The 27,458-nt window shown below is 45.2% G+C and overlaps 1 long non-coding RNA gene across 1 annotated transcript; it reads right to left on the minus strand.

Moving 5' to 3' along the window:
• Positions 1-7,341: 7,341 nt before the first annotated feature.
• LOC112978847 (uncharacterized) lies at positions 7,342-16,358 on the minus strand. Its single transcript, XR_003258032.2, has 4 exons — positions 16,257-16,358; positions 11,203-11,308; positions 10,498-10,807; positions 7,342-7,672 (listed from the first exon to the last, which is right to left on the minus strand). It is a non-coding gene; the product is annotated as an uncharacterized LOC112978847 (long non-coding RNA).
• Positions 16,359-27,458: the final 11,100 nt, after the last annotated feature.

A 27,458-nucleotide genomic window follows, 5' to 3' on the forward strand; every position in this document is an offset into this window, starting at 1 on the left:
TTTTGCAGATTGACTCCATCTGCCAATTTGGCTGTCATGCTTTGGAGTCCTCAACTGCCCAGAAAATGGTGCCATTGCCATTCTCAAGCAAAGATGTTTTTAATGTAACAGGTATAAGGTGAACTAGAACAGTAGCCCAGAATGAGAACAATCTAATAACATCAGCCGGCTGGGAATAATGAGCACATGTTTACAGCTGAGCTGTTCTGCTATGGGATGAAAAATCTGGATCTTTTTAAGGATTAACCAACTACACAACCAGGAGAAAATATTTTCAACTGAAACATTTTGTCAATTTTAACTGTGCAACATGGTCAAACACAAAAGAAATGTCAGGTCACTTATTACACCAATTTATCTGCCAGCTAAGTTGTTTCTTTTGAGGCCTCCTGGCAACAGGGAAGGCTTCCTAAGAAGTGCTGAGTCCTTCCTAAGTCCTTTCAGAATGCCCCAAGATTTTCTTTCATCAAGTGTATCATTCTTTGCAATGAGGAATAAACCCATGTACAGGCAAAACACCAGGGCAGAAGAAGAAAAAAAAGAGATAAAATTTTGCAGATATGGGAGTAAAATGAGAGCATCTCTCACTTACAGCAGTGGAATTTCATTTCCGAGTTGGTTCAGTGAATCGTGAACCCAGGCTAAAAGGGTGCTCTGTGCACTTGCGAGCAAACGTATCTGAGCGCGCGTTGGGGAGGGAAGTCCGGCTGCGTGATTTTGCTGTGCTAGTTTATGTTTAATATAATCTTCAGTCATGACAAATTTATGCAGAGCGAGAACATTTCAAACACAGCAAACTAATGCTATCCAAATACCTTGGTGTTCTACAAACACCATGGACAGAGTTCAAATATATCTTGGGGAAACATAAAAGTTTAAGCATCACAAAATCCTGACATTATACGGCTGTTCCCTGATACACACCTGCACTGGCGTGGGAGGTTTCAGAGCGGGTGTTATTACGCGACTGCTTAGGGTGTCCATGCACCGTGAAATAGTGGTTGAAGAGCAGGATGCTGCACCGCAGCGACGGCTCAGGCTCCTTCCAGAGCACCACTGGCTTGCGAAGGTGGTTCCTTGAGGTGTCTGTGCGAGCACACGCAAAAGCACTCTCAGCAAAGGCCAAGTTTTACCTTGAGGCTGAAAGATGCAACTGAAGACAAAACGCTTGCTGATCTATATCCAGAGAAGGATTTAACCCTCATAAAAGTGGGTTAGGGAAAAATCTCTACCAAGTTAAGTGTATCTGGGGTTGAAATTGAGATTCCAGCCTTACTGGCTGCTTGTGTGTTAGATATGCAATGCATTTCCAACTTGCGACTGCGAAACGATGCAAACACTTGGGCATAAAGACAAAAGAAATGGGAGATTTCAGATTTGTAAAAGTGTTGAAAAACCCCTCTGATTGTTCTTTAAGTAATTTTTCCAGTTAGGCAGGCAAACATCCAAAGCTCTTTAGAAGTGTTCCTTCAGTCAGTAAATGATCTCTGAATTTCCAGTGGGCTGAAAGGATGACACATTTCAGCATAACTGGAGGGAAGCTGAATGAAGGATTCAACATCCAGCTACTATGTCTTTTTCTTCGGTTAATTCATCTGTTCTTCCATCCCTTCCCAGCACAAGGGTGCCTTCCTCGTGTTGCTGTGCTATTGCACTCACTTATTTTTGTGTGACCGGTGTGGTAGGTGGGTTTTGACTTATGTGACAACCCCCTCTTGTCTGCATGCCCTCAGAAATAACTTCACCCTAGAGGATATGGGAGAAATGATTTTAGCCCCCAGGAAAATGAACCAGGTGAATTTGAGGGCTTCAGCAGCAAAATCTCAAGCAGATTCCTAAATTCTAGCAAGCCCGGTATTTCCTTTCGTCTCTATTGGAGGCTATCCAGCTCTACACAGCAGCTCCTGTGGCTCAGCAAAACGATCGGAACAGCATGCCAGTAATTCTGACATAACAAGAGTGACACATTAATCTCACAGCTGGGCGCAACGAATGGCGGCCAAATCTCTGCCCATAAAGAAATCAAAGGAACGTTGCGCCGTTTGCAGGTCATGCGGTTCAAGGAACCCAGGCTACCAGCCTCCCAATGGGTACCTGGGGTTTTGCACACAACATGGTTAATGTGGTGCAGAGATTAAAAACGTGGTATTTTAGTCTAAATTGTAGCTTTGGTTTTTGAAAATTAATCACAGCAGGTTAGAGGGCCCAACACATTTTTTTAAAAGATAAAAACGCATAGTAATCTTTCTAAAAAAAGAGTGTGGTAACAATAACACTACCAGATTACTCCTAATGTGGAGCAACAGGGGCTCTGCTAAGCAGACATCACTTCACCTTAAATATTAAGCTAATTCCCTTGTACCATCAGGAGACAGCTTTCCCGTCAATCATGTCTGGGCGCATGACAGCTTATGGTTTAACTGCTCCTATCTTGTATCATTTAACTAGATAGTATCTGTTTTGACATTCATGACTGAGATACTTGGCTTGTAATTGGAAATGAGTACAACAGAGCAGAACAGGATGATTTCCTTTTCCAAGGATGGTTGTTAGGGTGACGTGTCACTCTAATGCCTAACTTTACAACAAAATGGAAGCCCTCATATTAATGTTGCAGAATAGGGGAAATGAAGACCCAGGAATGACTGCAAACTCCGTAGAGAAAGGGATATGCACTGGGGGCACAAAAGAAAGATAACATTGACCATTTGCCCTAGTTCAGACTCGGTGCATTGGGCTCTGCAGCAGCAAAATCCAGAAATTTGCACAGCTCTCACAATACATCAGCGAACACGCGGCTGCTGCGGGTCAGGCAGGATGCTCTGATGCTAAGACAAAACCCTGAGCATCACCATGATACGGGTCTGACCTGCATCCTCGGCTTGTGCAAGAAGTCGTTTGGTTTTGTTCTATAACATCTTGGAGAAGTTCCAAATTATGGAAGTATATTAGCTCCTGCTTCAGCTATTATTTGGCCTCCTCCATGTACTTAACTGAGGGTAGAGTGCAGACACTGTCACAAAATCTGTCTTTGTGGTTTCTGCTTTCATCTAAAGGGGAAAAGCGGCTGCTGTCCGAACAAGATGGGCCACCACTGACGTATTTCACTCCAACCAGAGCTCTGGATCTTTCTGTAATTCAAATAAACGAACAGGAAAACTGACGCTGAATTTTAGAGTATCACTTTGATCAAAACCAAGATGAAGAAAGGACTGCACTTGCATGTTAGAACAGTACTATTATTCTTCATTAATACATAGAATACAAGAAAGCTGACAAAGCTATTGACAGCACAAAACAGAAAGTGTTATGAGGCCAGAGAAGGGCATATAGTTTCTTGAGCTGTTTGATTTAACCGTTACTGTCAGGTAAGGGCCCTAATTAATGCATGTATCTCACTCTAATTGCATGGATCCAGCCTCTTTGTCTTTTCAATAATCTATAGAGCTGTACCTGGCATTAATCTTATTAATGGAACTATTACACTGCCTACAAATTAATTGCCAGCATGAGATTATCTACTGGATATGCCTGTGTATACAGGGTTTTCTTTCCTCTGAGCTGTAAGAATGGGAATCCCTGAAAGTTCTTCAGATTTTAAGATTTACACTTCCAAAGTTGGCCCCTAATGTTGAGGTTTTGAATGTAAGTTTTGAAAGTCCAGATACAGGAAACTTAACCTTCCCTTTCTGGTCTTTCATACAGTGTTACAAGCAGTACAGCTGCTTGTAACACCTAGCATGTTTTATGAGGAGCAATGCCATCAATTATAGCACAATTATTTCAGATTAAATGAAAAAGTACTACTTGGTGAAAATGTTTTGTAGCCCGAATCCTCTGAGAAGTGCAGAACACCCAAAGGTGCCATTCTCTTCAGCCAAAAATGAGTTTTGAATTTTGGTCCAAGCAGAGGGAGTCAAAATGGGAATCAAAAATTGGGCCTCCAACTCCTTATTTAGTCTCCTCCATAAACAGATGACTCTAAATTTCTCCCCTTCTCACAAGGAGACTTTTGTACTATAACTTACAAGTGACTCTATCAAAGTGCTAGGGCAAAGAAGGAGAAACAATTATGGATTTGAATGCCATGGAGAAATGGACACATGAAAATGAAATGAAGAACATGAAAGACAGCTAACAATGACCAATGATGCCTCCTTGGCATGTTTCGATATATCCAGTTAGCCTTCCTTTAAAAAAATAAAACTGAGTACATTGAGTTCTACTGTGTACTTATTATTGAAAAAGACAAAAAAAATAGCAGCTGTCATGTACATTCCTGTATTTTTGCAAATATGTGTTTAGATGGGCCATATGTTTTTCCAAGATTTATTAAAAACGTATCCATATGAATGCAGTATGCAAGAAAATGATTGTTCTGAAGTTGATTACACTTCAGATGTTGGTTTTTCTCTGTAAATATCTCAGTGTCTTGTAAGCTGGTGGCACCCTATTCCTGCAGTGGGTGCATTTCTGCAGAAGGCAAAGCAGGACAGGTAACTGCAGGGCTGCCTCGTCAAGCATGCAAAGGGTTGTACCTCTGTCTTCCCACTGGCGTGGAAATAAAGACTGCAACGGGCTCTCCTCCCTGTGACTTGGGCAGTGAAGTTTAGGAAGCCCCATTTCTTGTAACTTCTATCCTTGAGAGCCTGCAGGATGAGTAAGAAAGCAGGCGTGAGGATGAAGACTCGCTCAGGGGCACGTGTTGTCTCTTCACATGCCTAATAGCTACAGTCAGGGCTCGGCTGCACGAATGCCAATGCTCACAGTGCTGTCTGACTCAGAATATTCACCTCCAGACGAAACAGCAGTCCATCATCCCCTCTCTGGAGATAATCTGCCTAGTTAATGGGAGGCCCTGCTCACCCAGCAAGAGACCAAGTCATATAATCCAGTAGTTAAAAGAAAATCTCCTCTTGAAAAATGCCATTTCCAGAGTGCTAGACCTTAATACCGGCAGTTGTATTCTGTTCCTCCTCACGTTGATAGAGCATGAAAGTTAAACACCTAATCGTTTAGATTTCTATTAGAAACACAAGCAAAAATTGAAGTGACAGTAATGTAATAGTACTATATTTCAGCCACCATTGACACTGAATGTCTGAAGCTTGGAGCTGTCAGGAAGTCTAATAAAGCCAAAACTGAAGCGACAAAAAGAAACAATTCCTTGTTAAAGCTTTAATTTCTGTACAACTCCTTGGCTTTAGCTGCTGGATATGTCAAAACCAGCATAGATGGGAAATATGCCATCCTGGTTGTGCAAAGGCCCTTGCTCTTGGGGGAACTCATGCACCTATTTAATCAAAAGACATTGAGCCTGGTTGCATTAAAACCCTCAAAGCAAAACCATATGTCTCCGTGCCATGAAGTGGAGGAGGACACTACCTGAGTAACTGAAGGCACTTAATTTCACCCTGAATGTCACTGTGAATTTAAGACATGTATTGATTTCCATACCGTTCTAGTACTTTATGAGTGATTTCTTATGTAAGTGTCAAGTAAGAGACATGAATGGAGACCTAATTAAAGTGTATACAAAGTACATGCAGTAAATCTCTTTGGCAATGTCAGCCTGCTTTATAGCAGCCCAGGAGAGCAAACACGACGGCATAAATGAAAGGTAAAGAAATACTAATCGTCTGTGATGTTCCCAGAACAACAGCCTAGCTTGTGAGACACTAACATGAAGTTGCTGGGAATATTGAAGGAAGAAAGTTGCTATTCCTGGGATGTGCTCAACAGCCCTAATATAGAAAATGATGGGAATTTTGCTCTTAATTTCAGTAACAGCCCCATGATTTGCCCCTGTATTGTAGCCATTATTCTATCACTGTTTTATATTAATGCTGTTTCTCCATCTGCAATCCATCCCAGTGGATTTTTATACCCAGAAGAGCATTGCAGAGAGAAAGAGAGTGCAGAAAAATACAAGGGAAGTGAAATTATTATTATTTTTATATTAGAGATAAGTAGGACAATGGTCTAGTGTTTGTTTTAAAGCAGTCCCTAGCAAGGCTGGTGCTACCATCCTTTGAGGAGGAATGGACTCTGCTCAGAGAGAGCTGGATAAGAACCCAAAATTCTCACACACAAATTTTGGATGAGTTGAAAGGCTCAGAGCTACAATGCATTAAGAACTCTATGGCAACCTTTTCAAAAGCAAGATGATTCTGGTTGTGTCTATCAGAATGGATGCAAACAGGCACAGATTTTCTCTGCCTTCATTCCCAGCTCAGTGGAAGTTTTGGTCTGGATGTTATACACAGCTGCTTTCTGCTTTGGGGAAATAGCATGGCCTATGCAATAAATACTACTGCTAATAAATACTAAGGTATATTGGCTTGGGCATAGCACTTCACTAACTTCTCTCTACAGCTTTTCGGACTGAAGCTGGCTTGTGTTTCTGCACAAAGGAGCTAAGGTCCAAATCAAGGTATTAAACACCCAACTCCCTGAAATGACTATTGAAATGTGAGTAACGATGGGGTTTGAGCTGCTGGTTTCCGTAGCTTCTCCTGCAGATGGGATTCTGGAGTTTTTCAGAATGCTGCTGAACTGCTTCTGTCTTTAAAAGCCTGGTAGAGAATCTGCCCCATAGCCCCTCTATGCAGCGGTGCTTGGTGCTTGCAGTGGTGCTTGGGCAAGGAAAAATCTATTTCCAACCTTTTGTCTTGGCTGTGTGGCCTGGGACCTACTTCAATTTTATTCCTCCATTCTGTTCATTAAGTCTGTGTTAGGGTGCAAGTCTTCTCTTATATCTTCTGGGTTTTCCTACATTGTCCCTGCGATAATGTGATGGGACGGTACCTGCTAAGAAAATCTGTTCCTTTGTAGAGCCAGTCATTAATAGGAAGCAAGATGGCTTTACCAGAGGGATGCCAGTAGTACTTGGCTGACAAGTCCCTTACGATCCTGGAGAGATTTTAATGGATTGAACAGGTTGATGTTGTCATTTTCAATTTGCTGAACCATCTGACAGTGCTCCCAACAATTAGCACATACAAAATATGAAAATACGTTACCCTTTACATTCAAAAAAATATATGGGAAGCTGCCTATTCTCTGGTGCTGTAAAACAACTTGTTATTCCAAAGTGCTTGCTTTTACTTTAAATAGATTTCTGTACAGCAGTGTCACCCTAACCTTGGGATAAATTTAGCTTTACTCTGAGTCAGTAGAGGGCTTTGGAGTCATTAAGAGCCGGTGAGGAATTAGTGTGTGGCACGCGCGCGCAGGGCTTTGGGAAGGAGCGGAGGCGGCGCATCCGGCAGCCGTTGTGCTCGCACGTCATGGCCGGGGGCCCCCGGGGAGCGGAGGCCAGGTGCGTGGCGGGGGGGACCATTACGCAGACTTCCCGGTGGCAGTGCTCGTCGCTTCGCCTCGCAGCTCTGGGTGCACCCCTGGGACAGCCCACACCACTTGGGAAGGACAAGAGGGAGAAAAGTGACTTACCCAAGGTCATGCAGAGGGAACAACCCAAATGCCGCTTGCCTTGTCCCCAGGGTCCTGCCGAGTGGCCTGGAGAGAAGAGGAGGAGGAGCAGCACAAATTAGCACCCACTAACCAGGCGATGCTGCAAGAGCTCAGAGAGGTCCTGCAGCCCAGGCTGCTGGAGCTAGAAGGTTGCTTTTGCTTCCCGAGTGGACACGAGGCCATGCAATGCAGCTGTCACCTAAGGAGACACAGGAAGGAACATCTAATGTCAAAAAGCTGAAGGCAGCAGACATATTTTTTAATGCAATGGCAGCTGAGGTCATTTTAAAACCTCTGTATCTTATATTAAAACGAAATACATCTTCTCGCTATTGACAGTGGTGCTGTTGCTTGCACAGCCCATGACATGGGGTGACCTTCTTCTGAGAAAGGGGCAGGTCAAGAGGCCCAGCCAGCTGAGCTCTCCGACAAGCCGAGGGTTTTATCATTGAATTTACGCTGGAAATGGGCAGAAGGATCCAATTATGGGAGGCAGAGGTTCAGGCCCAGGTTTCTGCCTTACTGGCACTCGGCTAATTGACTGGCTAGGATGGAGCCTTGCACAGTCATGGGTGGAGATGTTCCTGTCATTTTGGGCAAATCCTCTGATTTCGCCAGGCTTGTAATCTACTCTTTTCTTTGCCACATCAGTTGATGAGGAAGAAGGAGCTTGAAGAGCAGCAGGAGAGTCATTCAGTGTGTGGTTTTTGTGACAGGAACGTGAGAACTGCAGACAGAAATCCTTTAAATAAGGTAGGCAGGCTGGGGCCAGTGAAGCGTTCCTGCCGGGACAGGACTAGGAGGAAGATGTAAACCCTGTCAGCAGGGAAGTGACCCCTATTTTTCACTGCAGAGCAACAGATGATGAATAATCGCTCATGTTTTGGCTACCTGCGCTGAGGTGGTCCTCTAACACAAGCAGTCACACTGGTTCCTTGCAGACCACATCTGTCTCAGGGCAGAGAGAGCAGCACTGAGAGTGGCACTCGGAAATCAACAGCCTGATGATGTCTCTTACCCCCCATACACATGGCTGGCTGGGCTTGCAACAAGGAGGGGAGGTCAGAGCGGCAGGGGCGATCCCAAAACTGGTACCTGACCTGGAAAGAAGAATCTAGAGGTGCTCAGGAGGCTGCAGGTTCCATGAGCAGACCTCAGTGCAAACATCTCTAGTCCCTGGGAAAATCCTCCAGGATTTGGCCCAGCCAGCCCTCACTTGCAGGGGATGAAAGGAGCAGCCAGAAGGGCTGCACTGCAGCACCCAAACATTGCAGCCGTTGAGCCTTAGCCTCCATGTAGGAAATAAAAGTCTCCTCTCAAGCATCGAAACTCTGAGCCAGGAGTGTAGGAAGCTTTTTGTCTCTGTGCAGGTTTGCCTGCTGCTTCTCCTAGAGACAGTTTTGAAAAAGACTGTCAGAAAATCTTCAACCAAATACTAAAGAAACACACTGGGAACTGTGAACATTCAGATTTGAATATAAATATGAACTGACAAGCTGCTTCATGTGGTATCATTAAACTTCACAGTTAGACTTTTTTTGAAAACCAAATTATCATGTAAAAATATGCCTGTAATGTTAAACTTGAGATGAAAACTGCTTATTTTTGTATTTAGTGTTATAACTAGTAGAAGGAAAAGTTTCTGTGTTTTAATGTTTAATAAGGTTTTGATTTATTTTTACATTTATAGCAGCTTAATTATGAATAATATTCATGATTCTGAAAACACATGGGGATTACAAAATTGAGTAAAGTCAGGATGATTTTCAGATTATTTTATACTCTGAGATATAAAACAAAAGTAACATGACACGCTCTAATGTACCTTTCAGTCAGGGGATAGCTGAGCTTGCATTAGGGCTTCGGGAGCAAGTGAGCATTGCGTACGCACAAGTGAGTGACTGCTGACACACACATGGCACTACCTTTAGATAAGAAAAATGGTCTTTTGCATGTTTTCCCCATCACGCCTATGACAGACGGCACCTCAGTGACCGCTGGATGTCACTATTAAGTCACGCAAACTTCATGAGACGCCCATGAGGAGTGCCACTCTGCCTGGGCTCTCCGCTCCCGCGCGCCAGACTTTCATGGATGCTCTACCTGGACGGAGTGAACAGGACCAAGGACTGCTCATGCTTTTGGGGATAACTGAGCAGGACAAAAAAGGTGGGTCTTTTTTTTTCTTATTATTTTTAAGAGTTGCGTGAAGTTCAAAGCACTGAGGCGAAGCTACCCATAGTCAGGAAGAAACGTAGGACAGCGGGAAAACAACACAAGATTTTTCTTTATCCTTTCTTTCAAACAAATCTCTGCACTGAAGTCACCCTAACAAGACCATGCCTAGGACACAAGGTTTGTTGGTTGTGCAAGGTGTGGGGATTTGTAGGCAACTCCATTTTACTGCTATTATTCCCACAGGAGTGAGAAAGAAAAGAGGCATAGTATGTTGGCACACACAAACCGTTATGTAACAGAAGGCTTAATATGTAATCAGAGCAACGAATCTCATTCCCACCTGGGTGTAATCCTCAGGAGTTTCATCCCCAGTGCATGGATATATGGATCAGTTCCTTCAATATCACGGCACTTAAGCACACACTCAGTTAAGCATATGCTTAGACAATGTTCTCCAAAAGTATAATCTGCTTGTTTTTGTTCAGGTTTCTCATATTCCCGTTCTTTTGTGGCTTTGACAACGTAACTATTTTTTGTGCAAATTTTGGACAGTGTGCACTTCCCTGTGTTTTTAATGCCAAAGCCATGGAAAATGGGCTCCTGTTCTCGTGGACTCACACAGGAGCAGGCTTGCTTGCCTGGCCAGTTTTACCGGAAGGGGACTGGTTTTTCCTTAATATGCCATCACAAAAATTTCCTTTGAAAAAAGGCCTGTTCTTGAATTCGCAATGGACTATGACGAACCGTGAATCTCAAACAGTTCCACATTTCATTGCAAACATTTCTCGCTTCTCTACACATGAGCGAGTCAGTACGGCTGTTTGCTCCGGTCTCCTTATAACTCACCTTAGGTGATGCCAGGCCGGGTCCCGTGCCAGCTGCGCCGGTGCAAACCCAGGGCAGCTCCCTCAGCAGCGGGGGGTTCACAGCAGGGTAACCGAGCTCAGCCTCCAGCCTGTCATGTCTTGCTTTAAAATTCGCCTGCCCAGTGATGCCTCTAAAAGCTTGATGTGTGAATAGCTGGTGTGACAAGACGCCGCCCTGGCTCTCCATCGAGGTCAATCGCCGATTACAGGAGTGATATTTTCCTCTTGCTTGGTGCCATATCAGGATCATTCAGGGGTGCTTTACGGTGGTAGGGGCTGAATCAGTCCCACTGAAAGGACAGGGGATTTATCTTCACCCTAGAATAGTGTCTTAGTGACATCTTTCATTGTACAGTAGTTAGTACAATGGGGCAAAGACTATCTAGCTGTGGACCATAGGTGCTATCTCAGAGCAAACATACAATAATTTAATCCTGTTGGGGCCAGAGTCATAAGTGCTCAATCTTTTATGATGGACAGCTTTGCTGTTTCTTTCTTTTTTTTCCCCCTAACATCACTTTTCTCTGACCTTGGCTGCGTCACGAAATCCCAGTAGCAGAGCCGGTACCAAGCGCATTGATCCTGCCACAACGGCTTTACAGAGGCTGCAGAACTGCTTGTAAATAAGCCCCCCCCCCCAACAAATTATATTGATAAGATAAACCTTTTCCTGTGTCTTGCTTACCGCTTTCTTTGTGCAGCGAGTCCAAATTTGCTTCACGTTTTTGCTTCGTTTTATGGGTCCCAAATCAAAATTTTCATTTTTGTCTGTTTGCCTTGATTGGTGTCAGCTGTAATAAAACATCGCTGTGCTTCAACCTAGAAGAACTTAGCAAGTTGTTTGAGGCTAACCAAAGAGTTTCATTCTCCCCAACTGCTGTCAGCTAAAGTAATGACAAAATAGATCTCCAGAAAGGAGAAAATGCTCTCAATGCCTGAAATATGTTTTGAATACATATATAAAAATGCAAGGTATGAAGAGTGCTTAGATCACAGCTCACTGCCATCTCACCAATTTCTTTTATTGCCAGCCCTTCTTTCCACAGCCCCAGTTCTCCTCTCCTGATCATTTTAGCTCTCCTCTTCTCCCTCTGATCTCTGACACTGCCATGAATAGTTCAGAACAGTCCATCCTTCCTGAGGAAAAAGAAACCAGCTCCTGCCATCCCGGCATTGAGAGCAGCAGAGATATTTACATACTGAGAAACAGCTCATTTTAAGCGTAGGGCATGAGTATCTGACCCAGTACATTTTTCAGATTTGTGTGAGAAACTGGGGAAACATCAGTTGCAGTAATTGTTTCTGACTTCATCTGATTCTCATTTCATTAAACTAAACTGAATGTGAGATGAACTGGGGAGTGAGCTGACTTAATTGCACTGGTTGTGCCTGCTTGAAAAACAGGATATAGGCAGGAGAGGCAGAGCAATTTGCTGGGGAGCCACCAAGCAGGGAGCAGCCCAGTCCTGATGCTTGACGCGGTCCGAAGAGGGAGCAACCAGCAAGCAACACAGTGTGTCAGAACAGCAGGAGCACATTAGTGGGAGTACTAAAAATAACACTAGCTCATCACACATGTGAGAGTCAACACTACAGCCTCGCAGGGCACTGCAAACAAGGGCTTTCTGAGGTTAGAGGAGCTTCAGAACAACCAAGTCAAATGAGTGGTTTCATGGCAAAAAAGCAGGCGTATATGGTAAGCAGTGGTTTCAAGACTTCCCACCAGATCAAGAACATAAATAGCACTGTATTTATGAATAAAGCGGAGCTGCATTCTCATCTGAAAGGAAAAGACATAGCAAGTTGAGGCCACTAGTATAAAATATTCAAGGAGAAGGTCAGGTCCCCCTAGATAGCAAAAATAATGGAAGGAATAGAAAAACACCATCGAGGGAAACCAGGCATAGAAAAAAAGATATTCAGAATAGCCCAGTGGTTGCAAAGCATAAGCAAATCAAACTGAGAGAGGGTAAAAACACAGGACTAGGAGAGATGAGAGCAATCATCACGTCCAGCCTCCCACAAATATGGATGATTACAAGGTGGATGTTTGATTCAGAGGAGACCACAGAACATACACTCCACACCTTCCGCTATAAATTCCCCATCACCCTCTAACAAACGCAGACTTGCAGTGAAAGATGAAAAGGCACAACTGTAATGCGCCGCAGAAAGAGGGCAGGAGAGATCACTTGTCTAGATCCTAAGTCCATGACATATCAGAAAGACGTTGCCCCGTTTTCTAAAAGCACAGGCAAGAAAACGAACTTGACCAGAACCCTGCCACCCTCATCTGGGGAACAACTTGCCTCCTGGCCCCAGATCTGGCACTCCGCTTCCTGCGGAGGGCGTGAAGGCACGCCAAGCAGGCATCAGCCCAGCCATCACACGCAGCGAATGCAAACACTAAGGAAGATAAAGACACCCTTTCAGTGAGGATTTTACGGACAAGTATAGTTCAAAGTCAAGGGGCTACAGAGCTGTCTCTAGGGTGCCAAGATGAAAGCTGTTGAGAATGTCAGAAGCATTCAGCATGGGAATAACATAGTGAAAGACAACCTAATAGTAATAATTTTTACAAAGAGCTCAGATTAACAATGGAGAGGACATCAAATGAAGGAGTCTGCTTAGATGGAGACTACTCAGAGGTCATGCTGCTGTGGAACAAGGTTCAAGGGAGGGAGCTGCTGTGAGGTAGGTCTGTGAGCATTACCCCTGGGGAGTGGAGAGAAAAGTCATGGATCCATTAAGCACTAAAATGCTTTCAGTCATACAATGTTTGGATTAGGATCCACTTGAAGGTGCAGAGTGCACACTTGCTGAGTTCAAAACTGGCAGAGATTTGCTGGTGCTTATTATAAGGTAAGAAGGAAAGAGGGAATGTTGTTACCACTCAATCAGTTACGCACCGATGGAAGATAAAAGGAGATCCTGAATGGGGATACAAAAATTATTATTATCTAGACAAAGCCATTCCAAAATGCCGATATTCCTCCTGAAATGACAGCAACAGGGAAAAGATAGGTAGGGCTGCCAGCAGGAAGAAAAGAGACCTTGGTTTTGCATTAGGCATTGACAGGAGTGCAGGTGCAGCAAATGAAAGCACGACACTCGGGGGTCAGGCACTAAGGATCCCCCCCGGAGTGGCTTCTGTGCGGCTCCCAGGGCTCCTGCGCGGGGCCCTGCTCCCCTCATTAGCAGACATGCACGAACTGGAGGGAGCTCTCCGAGGAGCTGCTGCACAAAAATGATTAGGGGGCAGGAGAGATTGATTTATGATGAATGAACAAATAGATAAGATTAAAGCTTGGCTAAATGGCAAGGAAGGGGAAAGAGTCTAGAAATATTTGAAGGGTGTTAACACAGAGGAGGGATAAATTAAGGCGGAACAAGGGGTTTTAGCTATGAGCACTAGGACAAAATTAAAAGGAAATGCTCAGATTTTATATATGTGGGCTTGTCTAAATAAGGGGACAGCCCAGAATAACTATTCCTCACTAGCTCCCAGAGGATACCTTTTGCTGCACAAAGAGCACTTTCGTGTGGCTCGCTCTGAGTGCACTGAGCACTTTGGATGTGATTTTAGCAGTGTGAAATAAGAGGCATTAGTACCAAATTGATAGTGCCCTTCATACACTGTAGTTTATTCCTCAGTAGGCTCCCACGTAGACAGTATTTATCAGTATAACTCTTTCTTTTTTTAGTAGTGAGATTCAAGCCTGTGAAATAATTGGATACGTAGAACAAACTTCAGGGCTTGGCAGATTTGAAAGCAAATCGGACAAGCGAGAGGGGGACTCGGGCAGAAATCCTAAAGCAGGTAGGCTCCTGGGCTGGGAACCACAGGTTTACCGTAACCTGGAGCTGACCATCCACCAAGGGAGCCTCGCGCTGCGGCCATCCCGCAGACTGAGCGCTGCCGACCCAACCACGAACCGGGCTGGGACGAGGGCCCCGAGAGGAGAAGGTCATGCCATTTGCCCTGGCTTCCTCCCGCCCTGGTGAGGTTTTCCCTTGAGAGGATGATACACTTTTGCAGGAGTCGCAAAGAACAATCTTGTTATGAATACATGGACTTAACTCCAACTCATCCATCTTAATAGGACTTATATCATTTTCCCTGATGGGTCTGATTTTCTAACCCATAAATAATAAAAAAGTTTCTCTGCTTATATATAATGCAATTCAACAGTAAGCCTCAAAGGAGGGTCAAGATCACTTTGGCTTTCCATCAATTTGATACCAATGCCTCTCCAATTAAATAACTTGAGTGTAAGAAAAGCAAAACAGAGTGGAGATTCAGGCCCAGTGCACACATCTTTAAACCTGTATTTCTCTGAAGACAAGAGGAACCTTGCAACTGATGTCAGCAGACTACGCGTCACCTCCCCAAATGTATATCCAGGAGATTAAAGTTTTCATTTTTACCTGATGTAAATCAGGATGCCGCACTGACTTTAGTGGAGTGAGGCTGATCTCTGCTACCTGAGAACTGGGCCCAAAAGATACCACGTGAATGGTCTGTGACCGGTTTCTGCATGCATACATTTCAAATCTGTGTCTGGAAAAGGGCTCGTTAGTCTGTGCTTGCCAAATGGAATACTTTATGACAGTGCTAATTAAAATAAATGAAACTTGACTTTTCAAGATGATGGGTTTTTTTTATAGCAAAGTACAGTAGTTTGGAAACATCTTTAATTTAATTGCAAAATACTTTCTCTGGTTATTTACTTAAAATTGTCTCCCATTGCAGAGCTGTACCAGTATTTCCGGACACACACTCTTGATTTCAACATTTTACATTACATTATCAAGTTAATCTACCCAAATCATTAACCCCCAGCAGGAAAGATTTTTAATTATGTAGATTCACCAAGTGTTTATCAAGAACTGCTTTATTTCTACGAGTTCAGCCATAACATACCGTGGGGAAGGGGTGAGACTGTCCTTCTGCACTCAATTTCATGAACCGGCATCTTGACAGAGGCCTCCAAACACACAACAGGCTGCAGCAAATATATCTCATTCGTGACAGAAAACAGGTAATGCCCTGGAGAATTCCTGCTCTCTGAGAAGGAGCACTGATGATCACTTAGGCAAGGAGGTGAGTAATTTAGACCCAGCTGAGCCTGTTTTCTTCCTCTAATGCAAGCCAGTTTTATTTCTATGCAACTCAGTTCTGATTTACGCCTGTGTGTGTGGTGTCTGAATCAGCCTAAAGTCAACAAAAAAGCGGTCATGAGCTTATATTACGTAGCAAGTCCTGCTCTTATGGAGGTAAACAGCCACATCAAAATCGAAAACACCAAAATTGTCTCTTAAGATGGGAAGACACCAGTGTCCTTTTGCAGAGGGTGGGGAGCGGAGAGGAGAGTGAACTGGTATCGCTTAAAAAAGACGAGCAAAAGCGACCAGTGGAAAAATCAAGATATACAATGATGTCAAATGGACAGAACAGAGAAGATCACTTCTTGGTGACAAGATGTTGGACGGGCAGAGGGAAAAATAAAAAGGAGCATGTGGAAAGAGAGGTGAGGAAGGAAAGTGGGAAAGAAGGCAGGCACCTCAGAAGAAAAGGAGTCCTTGCGGCTCTTCTCTATTTTCCTTCCTCTATTGTCCTTTCTCTCATTCACGTGTTCTGCTCCCCTTTCCCAAAGCACTGCTGGAGCAGGATGGAGCTCTAGCTTGCCCGTAATTAATGGGTGTTGCCACGAGCCCTGATGCCGCCGTGTGCCTTACCTCTCCTGCCAGGTCACTGGTGCTGAGTGCCGCAGAGCGGGGTGCTTGCTCAGGCATCAGCAGAGGTGTGGCTGCTCCCTCCAGAGCTGAAGTAATCCCAGAAAGGCTTCTCGCTGTTGGATAAAAACACTGGTAGCTGTAAGTGCTAGAAAAATGATCGAGTCACAACTGGCAGAACTCCAGCCCTCCGTAAAATTGTGCTGATTTCCTCATCCGAATCACTGTCAAATGGCTGAATAACATTCAAGAGGAAACAGTTGTACAAAACAGTGGCGTTCTCTCTATTAATGTCATTAGCATGGATCAGGAGCAAAGATTCGTATCATCAAACACACCACATATACAGGAAGATAAATGATGACAATAATCCTATAGGAAGGGAAACATCTGAGATGACAGGGTTTATCCTCCGAAAGAGATGACATCAGATTCTTCTGACTTGTGCAGCCAAGCCCCAAACACAAAATAGAAATGAAGAGCTTCAGAAAGCTGAGTGCAGTTTGATGAATCTGGAAGATATGTCCTGTTCCCGGAGCCTCAGAGTGATGAAGACACCAGGTAGACACCAAAGCACAACTGGGGAAGTGTAAAGCACTTTGTGGCAAATGCTTTTATAAATTTGAGAGTGCCAGAGTGCTGAAATGATTCCCTCCATGGAAGATCATTATGTTGAAGTCCCCAAAATGTACTGGCAGGTGTCTTAGTATTTTACACAGTATAATATGTCATGGAAGCGTATGCAAACACTCCTCTACTTTTCTGGTCCCTGGCTCACCATGTCTCTCCAACCTCCACCCTCGCAGAGATGCACCCCTTGGGATGGATGGTGGGGCAATCCTAAACAACAGATAGTTCAGAACTGATGCAATGAGCCTGACCCTTGGGGTAGGTACTTACGGCCAGTACGGTACAGTATGGATCACAAGTTATGGCTTTGCATGCAGTGAGTCAACATAAGACCAACAATTAGGCACTTTCCTTCCAAAAGCATTCAGATGTTGTATATTCTATAGTGTTGCAGATCCATAAAAATCCAAGTTTATCAAAATTATGAGCCTTAGCTCAATTGATATAGTTCATATTTCTACCTTGAAGTAGGTAGCAGTAGGTTCGGTCACCGCTGGGAGCCACATAATGCTTTAAGGATGTTTGAAAGCTTCTCCACTGCTACTTCTATCAAAGAAAGTTCATTTCAAGTTTTATTTGCTTTATTCTTGTACCTGAAGCCTATGAGATCTTTCATCTGTCAGCCTATTGCAATGTTTCACCCAGTGCTTCACATTGCTCTATCAAAGTTAGTAACAGCATCTCTGTCTACTGCTACAGACATCGCTATTTGTTTGCCCGGCATTGCACTCGGAAGTCTCCGGTGGAATCAGAGTTATCGTCGAGTTTGTGCCTAATTTAAACGTCAGTCTAGTATCAGACAAGCCACTGTACTGCTGCTATGAACATGTGCTCTCTGATCATGGGATTGGACTTGCAACCAGCAGCCCTTCAACACCTTTTTTTTCTTGTTTCACATCCTTCTTGCATTTCATTTTGGCCAAGATCTTACCGAAGACAAGTTTGACAACACCAGGAAGCAGCATGCTGGCTCTGACTGCTTCGCTTTTGCTATACCTGCCTGTTGTAGCCCCCAGAGGAGCAGAGTCTGGCTGCTATCCATGGAAGCAAGACTAACCATTGGATGTGGGAACGCATGAAGGGAGACGGAGGAACACAACACAACTACGCTACTGCAGAACAAAATGAAGGACTCTCTAAGGGGCATGACAGAGGATGTGCTGTCTCCGTTAGGCCACAGGAGAAACATACTGAAGGATCTGCATGCATTTCTCCTGGAAGGTCTCCAGAGACAGTGACCTAAGCAGGATGCAACAGGCCAGGCCTATATGCCATTCGCTTTTCTCATTGAGAGAACTAGACTCTAACCACTATGCTGGCATCAGATATAGATGAAACAGCCACGAGATGTTGAACATGAGCCACCTGGGAGATGGCATTCTGTCATTTTCTGGAGCTGCTGGACATGTGAGCTTTCTAACAGGATCCAGAGGAGTGGAGAGGGCTCAATGCCTTGGGAAACAAGCAGTCGCTTTGACGTATGTAGTGTAATGTTTGATGTAAATAAGGTAAAGACTGTGGAATTATTTTAGTGGATCTAATGCTAAAAAAAAAAAAAAAACCCAAAACTTGGACCCATTATCATTTCAGAATGGCACAACTCAAGAATAGCTTGGAAATCAGCAGCCCAAATCTTCAGCTATTACCAATCTTCCCGAAGTTTAAATGAAGCTGAAAGAGCTCTGCCAGTTTACAGGAGCTGAGGATATGGCCTGATGGAATTACACAAGCATGAGTATACTGTACGCCAAAAGAGAATTAGACCCATTATTTTTAAAAAAGCAAAGCTTGATTAAGGATATTCAGTATAGGTTTAGAAAAAAAGAGCACTGCCATGCCTTACTAACTTTACTGTTCTGTAGAAACACGACTACCAGGGAGATATTATACTGCACTGGGATTTTCTAAAATACCAGTCAAAGAACTGTGGTTTAGGAGTGCGGGGCAACAGCACTTTTATCAGTGCTAGTTGCAGGTGTTAATAAGAGTACTAGCACAGTTAGCTGTCTGGTATTCTGCGGAAGAACAGTTGTTGGAAGCACAAGTGCACTTCACTTTACGGGTGCAGAAATACAGTGATAATTTGCACTCCCGGAGTGCAGAGGCTGGATCTTAGCTCAAGAGGAGGCATGCTGATACCTCCCGGACGTGATCAGTCAGAAGGTTCAAAAACTGCAATGAAGTGAGGCATCCATAAGGCATTTCTTAAGTTTTAAACATCATTATTGCAGATGCCATTGAGGCTTGGTTCTAACATTTACGAAATACAGGGCAAGATCTTTATTATTTTCAAATGTATTGGACAAACCACAAAGACTGAATCCTCAGCAGAGCTGCACGAGCAGATGTTTAACAGTAAAATCCAAGGATGGCTTCACAAACTGGCTGCATTGGGAAAAAGCTGGGTCTGGCCCCATCAAAAAATACATTAAAAGCTATGGAAGATGACAGCCTTATGAGACTGTCCTGAACTGACTGAGAGCAATCACGACCAGTTAATACTCGCAGGTATTTCTACAGGAGAGCCACTGAGATGAGCTGAATCAGACCAATTCAGTGAACTTCAAAGTTGGGTTGGGAGTTTTCTTGCCTAAAGCGCTTCAAATTACTTTCTGAGCCAAATATCCAAACAGTGCTAGCCAAAAAAGGAGCATTTCTTTAATTAATAAGGGGTATTTTTATCTTGAAGTATTCTATGAGGATCCAGTTAAGGCTCTTGGCAAAACAAGTGCACAGCCTTAGCAGCAGCCCTAGGAAAAAGCGTATTGATCTGCACAGGACTAGTTGGGTCTGATGGGAGAGTGAAGGGTCACTGTTAGCACTTACTGTCACTATACGAGAGGAGGTACAAAACACGTTATACCCAGGGTTTAATTTAAACATCTTTAAGCTATTTTCTTATTCATATCCCGCACCAGACAGTTCCACAGATCAACTTAATCCAAAACCATACTGTTGTTTTATTAGAGATATTTCAGCAGTTGAAGCTGATTCCTTTTTTTCCCCCCTCTTCTTTTTGTCTTTTTATTTCAGTGCAAGTTCACACATAAAATCTCGGACAATGGAGACTAACAGAGAATTTGACTACTGATGTTAACAGGACCTGCATTTTGATTCTCTCTTTTTTGTATAAAGCAAACAAATCTAACAGACCTTTATGTCTGGTATTTTATATTATTTATCACATCTCCTCTCACTCTTTCTTCCATCACATCATCTTTAATACATAAAGATTCTCCTACAATAGAGAAGTCGATCAGAGGCCAATGCCTCATCACAGCCTGTTACTGGGCCATCACAGCACACGTACCTTCCCCTCCACCGAAGCAGCTCCTCCAGATACTGCATGCTCTGTTTCTCCTCACCATTTCTAGATATAGAAAACACATTAAGGCTATCACAGGTCTCCTTCTCAGAGAAGTCAAGCACCTGCAGCTGCCAGGGATTTCAGCTGGAATCAGAAAAACTCCGGAAAAGTCAAGTGCCTTCAGGAAGGGCACACTTCTGCCATCTCCAGTGCAAGGCACCCATATATTTTTTCTCTGCTTCGATTAACTGGCTCCTTCCTCTCTGCACAAGTTGTTTGATGAAGAGAAAACCAGGACTAAAAGATGTTTATGTTTTCCCACTCTTTCAAAGGAGGAAAATAAAAGGCTTAATATAGCCTCAGAAACAAAGACAACAGCATGAGTAAGTAAGAAAGCACAGGTGTAATTTCTGGGCACAGTGAGAAGTCTTTTAAAAGGTCTTAAATGAGTAGTGTCTACATGTTTACCGCTCCTGCAGCTGACATAACCACAGGAGCGCTGCACTACAGGGATAAAATGAGAACTTGCGGAGGGCTATTGAACACCGGGAATTTTCACAGCAAGGCAGAACAAAATTATTTAGTGCTAGGGGGTTCTCTAATTTTGGTGCATTGGGAAAATAAAGCAGTGGCTTTGTCCAGAACTAATATTTCCTTTCCAAGGGCCAAATTCATCCTTGGGGTAGTGGTGCTGCCATTCGCAGAGCTGTGGTGTGGATGTGCCTGGGCTGTGAGAAGACTTGGACCGCACAAGAAAATACGCAGAAATACTCACCCAAGACTTACTAAAGGGCTTTTTTTATTCCATTTTTGGTGCCTTGCCTACCTCACCTCTCTTGATTGTCCCAGGGCTTACGCTTTAGCATGTCTTTTAATATGTAAAACAGGCTTTCCTGGCTAGCATTGAGCCCCAGGGAGCCTCTGGTATTTTAAACAACTAAGCTGGTGAGACACATGAAACGTTCGCAGTGACAGCAGATGAAAACCCTCCTGAGATGTGAGCAGCTTCAGTCATGGTTGCAAGGCCATCACGCCTTGCAGCTGCATCTCATTACGCTGGTTCATAAAAGACAGTCAAGTGAAGACTTCGCAGCCAAGCACGAGTTCTGTGGAGGATGAAGGCCCTGGTCCTGCCACCCACGCTTGTCCAAGGGGCCCAGCTGGCTACAGCTGATGGACCCGCCACGTGCATGTTGCAGCAGGGCAGGACATAGCTCAGCATCGTCATCCTCCTGCCACTGAGGCTGCTGCCGGTTTTACCATTGATTTGAAAGGCAACAGCATGGCAACTCACAAGATGATACTATTTTATGGCTGAAATTACACTAACTTGAGCCATTAAGTACCTTTTCCCCCTCATTAAATTTTGATCATTTTCCCTGATAAAATACGGCTTTGGAAGACTGCCATTCCAGATTCCATCTTTTGCCTTGCTCCTAATGGAAAGGCCAGGATTTTAAGGGTGTGATCCTGCAAATTACTCACTGGGTACGGATGCTTATGCTAATAGCCCACCAAACTTTACACAAGAAAGAGTTTCCCCGGATCAGGCCATTATCCCTAGGCTTACAGTGGAAACACAACTGACCTTTAGCTGTAACAAGTGCCAGTAAAAAAATAAGTGTGACAAAATTGCCTGGATCTCTGCAAGCTTTTACAAGCTGTACAGTGTGCTGGTAAGGGACAGATCTCAGAATATGCTGAATGAGTTAAGTCATTTCGCGGTGTTAGATAACAGCTAATTGACAGCAGATATAATGCGTGTTGATAACCAAATGTAATTCGACAGCTAAGAATGAAAGAGCCCAAATATCTGCTAAAGCAAGCTGTATGGGAGTTATTATAGGAACGTTCCCAAAGCTTTTGCAGCTGCAGCGAAGAAAGAAAACATGACACTGTGCTGTAATACAAAAGGAAGAGGAATCAAAACAGATGGTGCGGTTGGTATGTGAGGCACCAGCTAGATTGCACCTAAAGTGCGGCATGGTGAGTACCGCGATCGCTGCGCAGTGGGAATATGCAGCAGTCGCTGAGAAATGCAGCTGAGAGCAAGCGTTGTGACACTACGTTTATGAGGTTATAGGCAGGGCAAACTTTCCGGGTGAACTCGTGTATGAAAACAGGGCGGAGAGATATCCTGCGATATTTCATGAAATTAAATTCAAGCATCGACTTGCAGGAGTGAAAGGCAAAGAGCCAAACATCCTCTGGCAGGTGGGCAGGGTATCAGCAGTCAAGGAAAAAGCAATATCTATAGGTGTGTTGTCAGACCAGTGGGGACAAACCTTAGCCTGAAGCATGGCACCCTTCCATCCTTTGGTGTTTTTCCTCCCCTTTTAGCCCAAGGAGGCTGCGAAAAAGGCTCCGTACAGCTCAGCCTGCAGCACTGATCTCATAGCGGCCCCGCCACCAGCTAGACCCTGCTACGTCTCCCCTCCGGTAACCAGCCATTAGTGTTACTAACGGAAACGCTTGCCATCGCTCTGCAGCTAAAAGGAAAACAGGTCAAGAGCATCGCCCCCTCTCCGCTCGCCCCTTTGCTCCTCTCCCACTCCATCTCGTCTCCTCGCCTGCCGGTGACCCTGCTCCACCGTTCCCCAAGTGCCTCTTCGTGCCTCTTCTCCCTTCCCCGCTCTCCCTCGCTCCCTCTTCCCTTCCACTTCTCTCTGTCCTTTGTCACCCCGTGACGCAAGCTGCTTTTTTCTTCATTTCCCTGCTTTTAGCTTTTCTCCCCGTCTTCTCTGCCTTCCGCTCTCTTCCCTCGACATGTTTTGGATGCCTTCCCCTTGCCGCTCGCTTTATTTCCAAGCCGCACTGTCTATCGCATTATTTGCCATTATCTCCCAATATATTTTGATATATTTTCCCCCTTTCTGCAGGTCAGTGTTTTGCTCCCTTTACGGCACCAGCAAGCAGGGAAAGGCTGGAGAGGGGAGCCGGAAAGCATTCCAGCAGCTTTCCATCAGCAGCCCTTCTCTGTATAAAGCACTTCTTCTCCCACTTGACGAGCAAGCAGCGAGCAGTTTGCCCCTGCATCGAGCTCTTCTACACAGAGGGGTTGCTGCAAAAAGAAACCAAACGGAGGTGTGAGCGGCCTTGCCTCCACCTCTGCCGGGGCGGCTGGAGCGCCGCGCGAAGCGGGTGCCCCGTCGAGGGCAACGTGGCCCCAGCAGTCAGAACCTCGCCGCTACCTCACCCGTCTCCGCAGACCCCACCCTTTGGGCAACGCGTTTTACTTCCGACCTGGAAAACGAAAGCCGTGGTGGGAGAGCGGGGAAGAAGCCCCGGGGCTGGCCAGGCGCGGTGTTGTCCTCTTCCCACAGCACATCCCACCCCGCCCAGACGTGCGGTCGCTGCGGGGGCCCCGAGTCAGCAGCAGCGTGCCTTAGGGCTGCCGGCAGTTCTGCACGTTTACTAGCAGGAGACGCAAAATGCAATCCTGAAATTAAGCCTAATAAGGCAAAGAGAAAATGAGAACATACAGCCGGAAGGTGAAAGCCCCGTTATGAAAAATTTGGTCCCTTGTTTTGCTTTAAAATATAATTTCAGTCCAATGGGCCTTATTTGCACAGCTGCATTTGTCATTCTGCCTCTTTTCTGCAGCTGCACAATACTTTTATCTCTGATGAGGAAAAACTGTAACAGCCTCTGTCTCATTCTCTACCTTTGCTATGGTTCCCTGCTCTCTTCCCCAGCTATCTAAAGCACCAAGGAAAAAAAGAAAAAAAAGGACCAGTCCCTCATCTAAGGCGCAGCACCAGAGGTACTGTGTGTTGACAGTGTGCTTTGTCACTCTGGCTCTGGAAAAGGCTTACAAAAGCTTTATTAACAGGCTCATTAGCACGGCCTGATTTACTTCTGCAGACTTCACTCTTTTACTAGTTTCCAGGAGCATCAGCATCAGTTGCAGGGCTAATGAATTCACTCAGATTTGCATGCTAATGAAGCTCCCATGACTCTCTGTGCTCTCTACTTCAAATCGATCTTTGCTGTTGCTTGAGGAATATTAATAGAAATAAAAGTAAAGGGGAGCACCAGGCATTTCAGTCGGACTTGCTATAATCCAAGGCCGCTGTGCAATTCATATTTCACACATTACACTGTTTTACGTCTTATTTTTCTCACGCGTTATCGACCCTAGCTGCACAGGAGACATCACCTTTGGGGAATTCCTCCTGCAATGCTTGGCCAGAGACTCAGGGGACAGCTTAGCTAAAATCACGCTTGCACTCTGAATAAACAGGTCAGGCACCTCAAAATTATTCTACGCATCAATGCAGTTCCAGGTCTTTTCCCCCAAAATGTATGAGTTTCGTTCCCCCTTGAGAAAGAGCAGAAACCCTGTGCTGCTGCCTGGCACCGAGCAGCTCTGTCTACCTTGGTGGCAGCTCTGGTCTCGCTGGCGGTGGGGGCCTCTCCTTCCCTGGGCAAAGAGTTCACTGCAGCGCAGCTGCCAAAACATAAATTAACATATTTATATAATCCTGGAGCAGAACGACTGTCATCTCCTAGGGTGCCTCCCTGAGAAGGGAGTTTGTGCCCAACTGCCTTCTTAACTGGGAGTGTTTTGTTTTGGGCCATTGTAGGGAAAGCAAAAGGAAGTGGAAGCGCAAGCATGGATTCACAACCCCAAAACCTCAGCTGTGCTATTTCAGTGCGATACTTGCCCCAGCAGGATCACACAGTCCAGTCCAGTTCAATCATACAGATAAATGATGCACCTCTGTTAACTAGAGATGTTACCGTTTCATCCCTTCCTTAATTTTTGCAGTGATGAATGCTGGTAGATGACTGAGGCCCTGGAATGAAATCCCAATACGCAATCTTATTTTTACAAGAACATTTCTGGCTTTTGAAAGTGCACTTAACACATCCAAATTAATGGAAAAGAGGATTCTTCACTGAGCAACCTCCCATGCCTGCTCTTCTTAATTTGATACAATAGCAAAGCATACATTGAGATTCAAATGCTCTTTTGGATGCTCAATTGCAAGAAATCATTCAGCAAAAGACACAGCACCATTTTCACAATCTCTCTTGTTAGTGGGAATAAATCAAACAGCTCCATTTTGCTTGCTGCAAAAATAACACCATCCCTACACAGTTTTTATTTTTTCCATCCTTTTTTTTTTTTTTCCAAACAGAACTAAAGAAAATTAAATAAAACGAAAAGCAAGCTGCGGACTAATTACCCTTTTCTAAATGACTTCATATTGTAAAATAGCCTATTGAATGCATAATGAACATCATTACCACCGACTGTTTGTAAGTGGAGGAAAGCAGAGCGGTCATCCCGCCATTACCAGCACTTGTTTGTCGAGTGATGCAGAGCGCCGAGGTGGAAGGAACACTTCCAGCCCCTGCCCCGGGTGAGCAAGCCGGGCCGGGAGCCTCCGCGCTCTGCGTGCTTTATTTACACCCAGCAGCACCTGACGCTGCCTCCGGTTCCCATCCCCTGGCAGCCTTTAACGAGCTTTGGTGGCCCCCTATGCTGGTTGCAGCATGGAAATGTTTTCCAGATGAGCAGTTCTTCCGCCAGCTTCCCGGCGATCAAAAGAAAAGGCCTGGCCGCAGAGCTGCCTGGGTGGGAAGGGGCCCTGCCCTCTCCCGCGGGAGGTTGGAGAGGGGAATAGCTGCTAGAACGGTCACCAGGGCAGAGAAGAGGAGTCCAGCCCGTGACCCGGTGAACATTTTTGAGTATTTATAGCAGATACTTCATGCAAAGTGGAAAAAATTCCTGGGGCAGATCGGAGGAGCCCAGCCCGGAGCCCCTTATTTGCCCTTTCTCCGTCCCAGCCCCCCTGGGCAGCTCCGCAGGGTTAATGTGGGCAACTTCCCCCACTTTCCGTGCAGCCTGCTGCTGCCGTGGACCCCAGGGGTGCGGCAGACCAAATCCACCCTTCTCCGCCTCCCCCGCCTTTCCAGCCAGATGGAAACGGATGCCAAGTGCGAGGTGTGTGGATTACGCTTCCACAGAGATGAAAATACTCCTCCTATATTAGGAATGTGCCTAAATGTCACGCGCCGCATAGCCTTTCCATCCCCGAGCGTCTGCAAGCCCCAGGCACGCCGCGGTCACTGCTGCACCGCAGGCGAAGGCACCGGCCCGCGAGCAGCGACCACCGGCCCCGCAGCCCCTTCCCACCGCCGCGGCTCTCATCCCACCATCCTTCCAGCAAGTTCACAGGCTGGGAGGTCATTTGTAACAGCCTGGCCTAGATCACCCCCAACGAAAACATCCAGTCAATCCCTAATTGTTACAAATTATAGTAGTCCGTGTTTGTGCAACTTGCACTGCAACAGCTTCATTCCGGCTGCGTTCGGGTCGCGGAAAGCAGGCCAGGCGAAGAGGTCCCAGGTCCCTTCCGCGCCCGGGGGAGCGCAGGAGCATCAGCGCGAAAGCTTGCTTTTCTGCGTGTGGAGCAGCAGCGCGGGAGGGAAGGGCTGTGCAGGGAACCGAAGTCCTTCTGCTGCCCCAAACCTCAGCTCTGCGTAGTATTCCAGGCACTATTTTCACTGTTTGGTGGGAGTTTAATTTGCCTGTGAAACTGTACAGTAGTCTCCGACGCTGGCTCAGATCTGTTATTATCAGTGGCATTTAAGACCTTCCAATAACACAGACTTCTTAAATTCACAGAATTTATCAGAGCTTTTCGTCCATCCTGCGGTATACACAGGCTCTCCGATACCATTTTGTTTTGCCTGGGCTCAGCTCGGTTATTTGCATTTGGCTTAAGGAGGTTTCCCAGGAAAAAGCCAGGCTGCAGGGCAGGAGAGGACCTGCCGTGGTCCCCGCTGCCCTGGGGAGCTCGTGCCGGCTCGGCCACCGCGGCCCCCTCCTAGCACGTCGTTGCCCCCCTATTCCTCACTCCTATAGGAAGGACTCGCTGGACCTTCAAATGCTCCTCTCTTGCTCAGGATATGACAGTGGAACTTTTTTTTTTAAAAAAAACAACTAAAATTAATTTTCCTACATGACATATTTTAAAGGGCACTGTCAATTGGCTTTATAATTACATTTCTAAATCACTGGAAGATTACACTGAAGGGTGAACTTTACAAAACCTGATTTTTTTTTTTTTTTAAATTGAAAACCTTTTTGGGGATTTAAATACAATCCTTCTGTGCTGTAACCCCATGTAACAGCAACAGCAAGGAAATAGCTAGAATGCGATACCGTCGTTCGTGCTGATTTGTACCTCTGATTTAACACTGAGGCCAATAAATCATGTGGGATTCAGTGACTCCTCCAGAAAAGAGCAGCTTGG

This window comes from Dromaius novaehollandiae, chromosome 13 (assembly GCF_036370855.1).
Source record: "Dromaius novaehollandiae isolate bDroNov1 chromosome 13, bDroNov1.hap1, whole genome shotgun sequence".
Classification (NCBI taxonomy): domain Eukaryota; kingdom Metazoa; phylum Chordata; class Aves; order Casuariiformes; family Dromaiidae; genus Dromaius; species Dromaius novaehollandiae.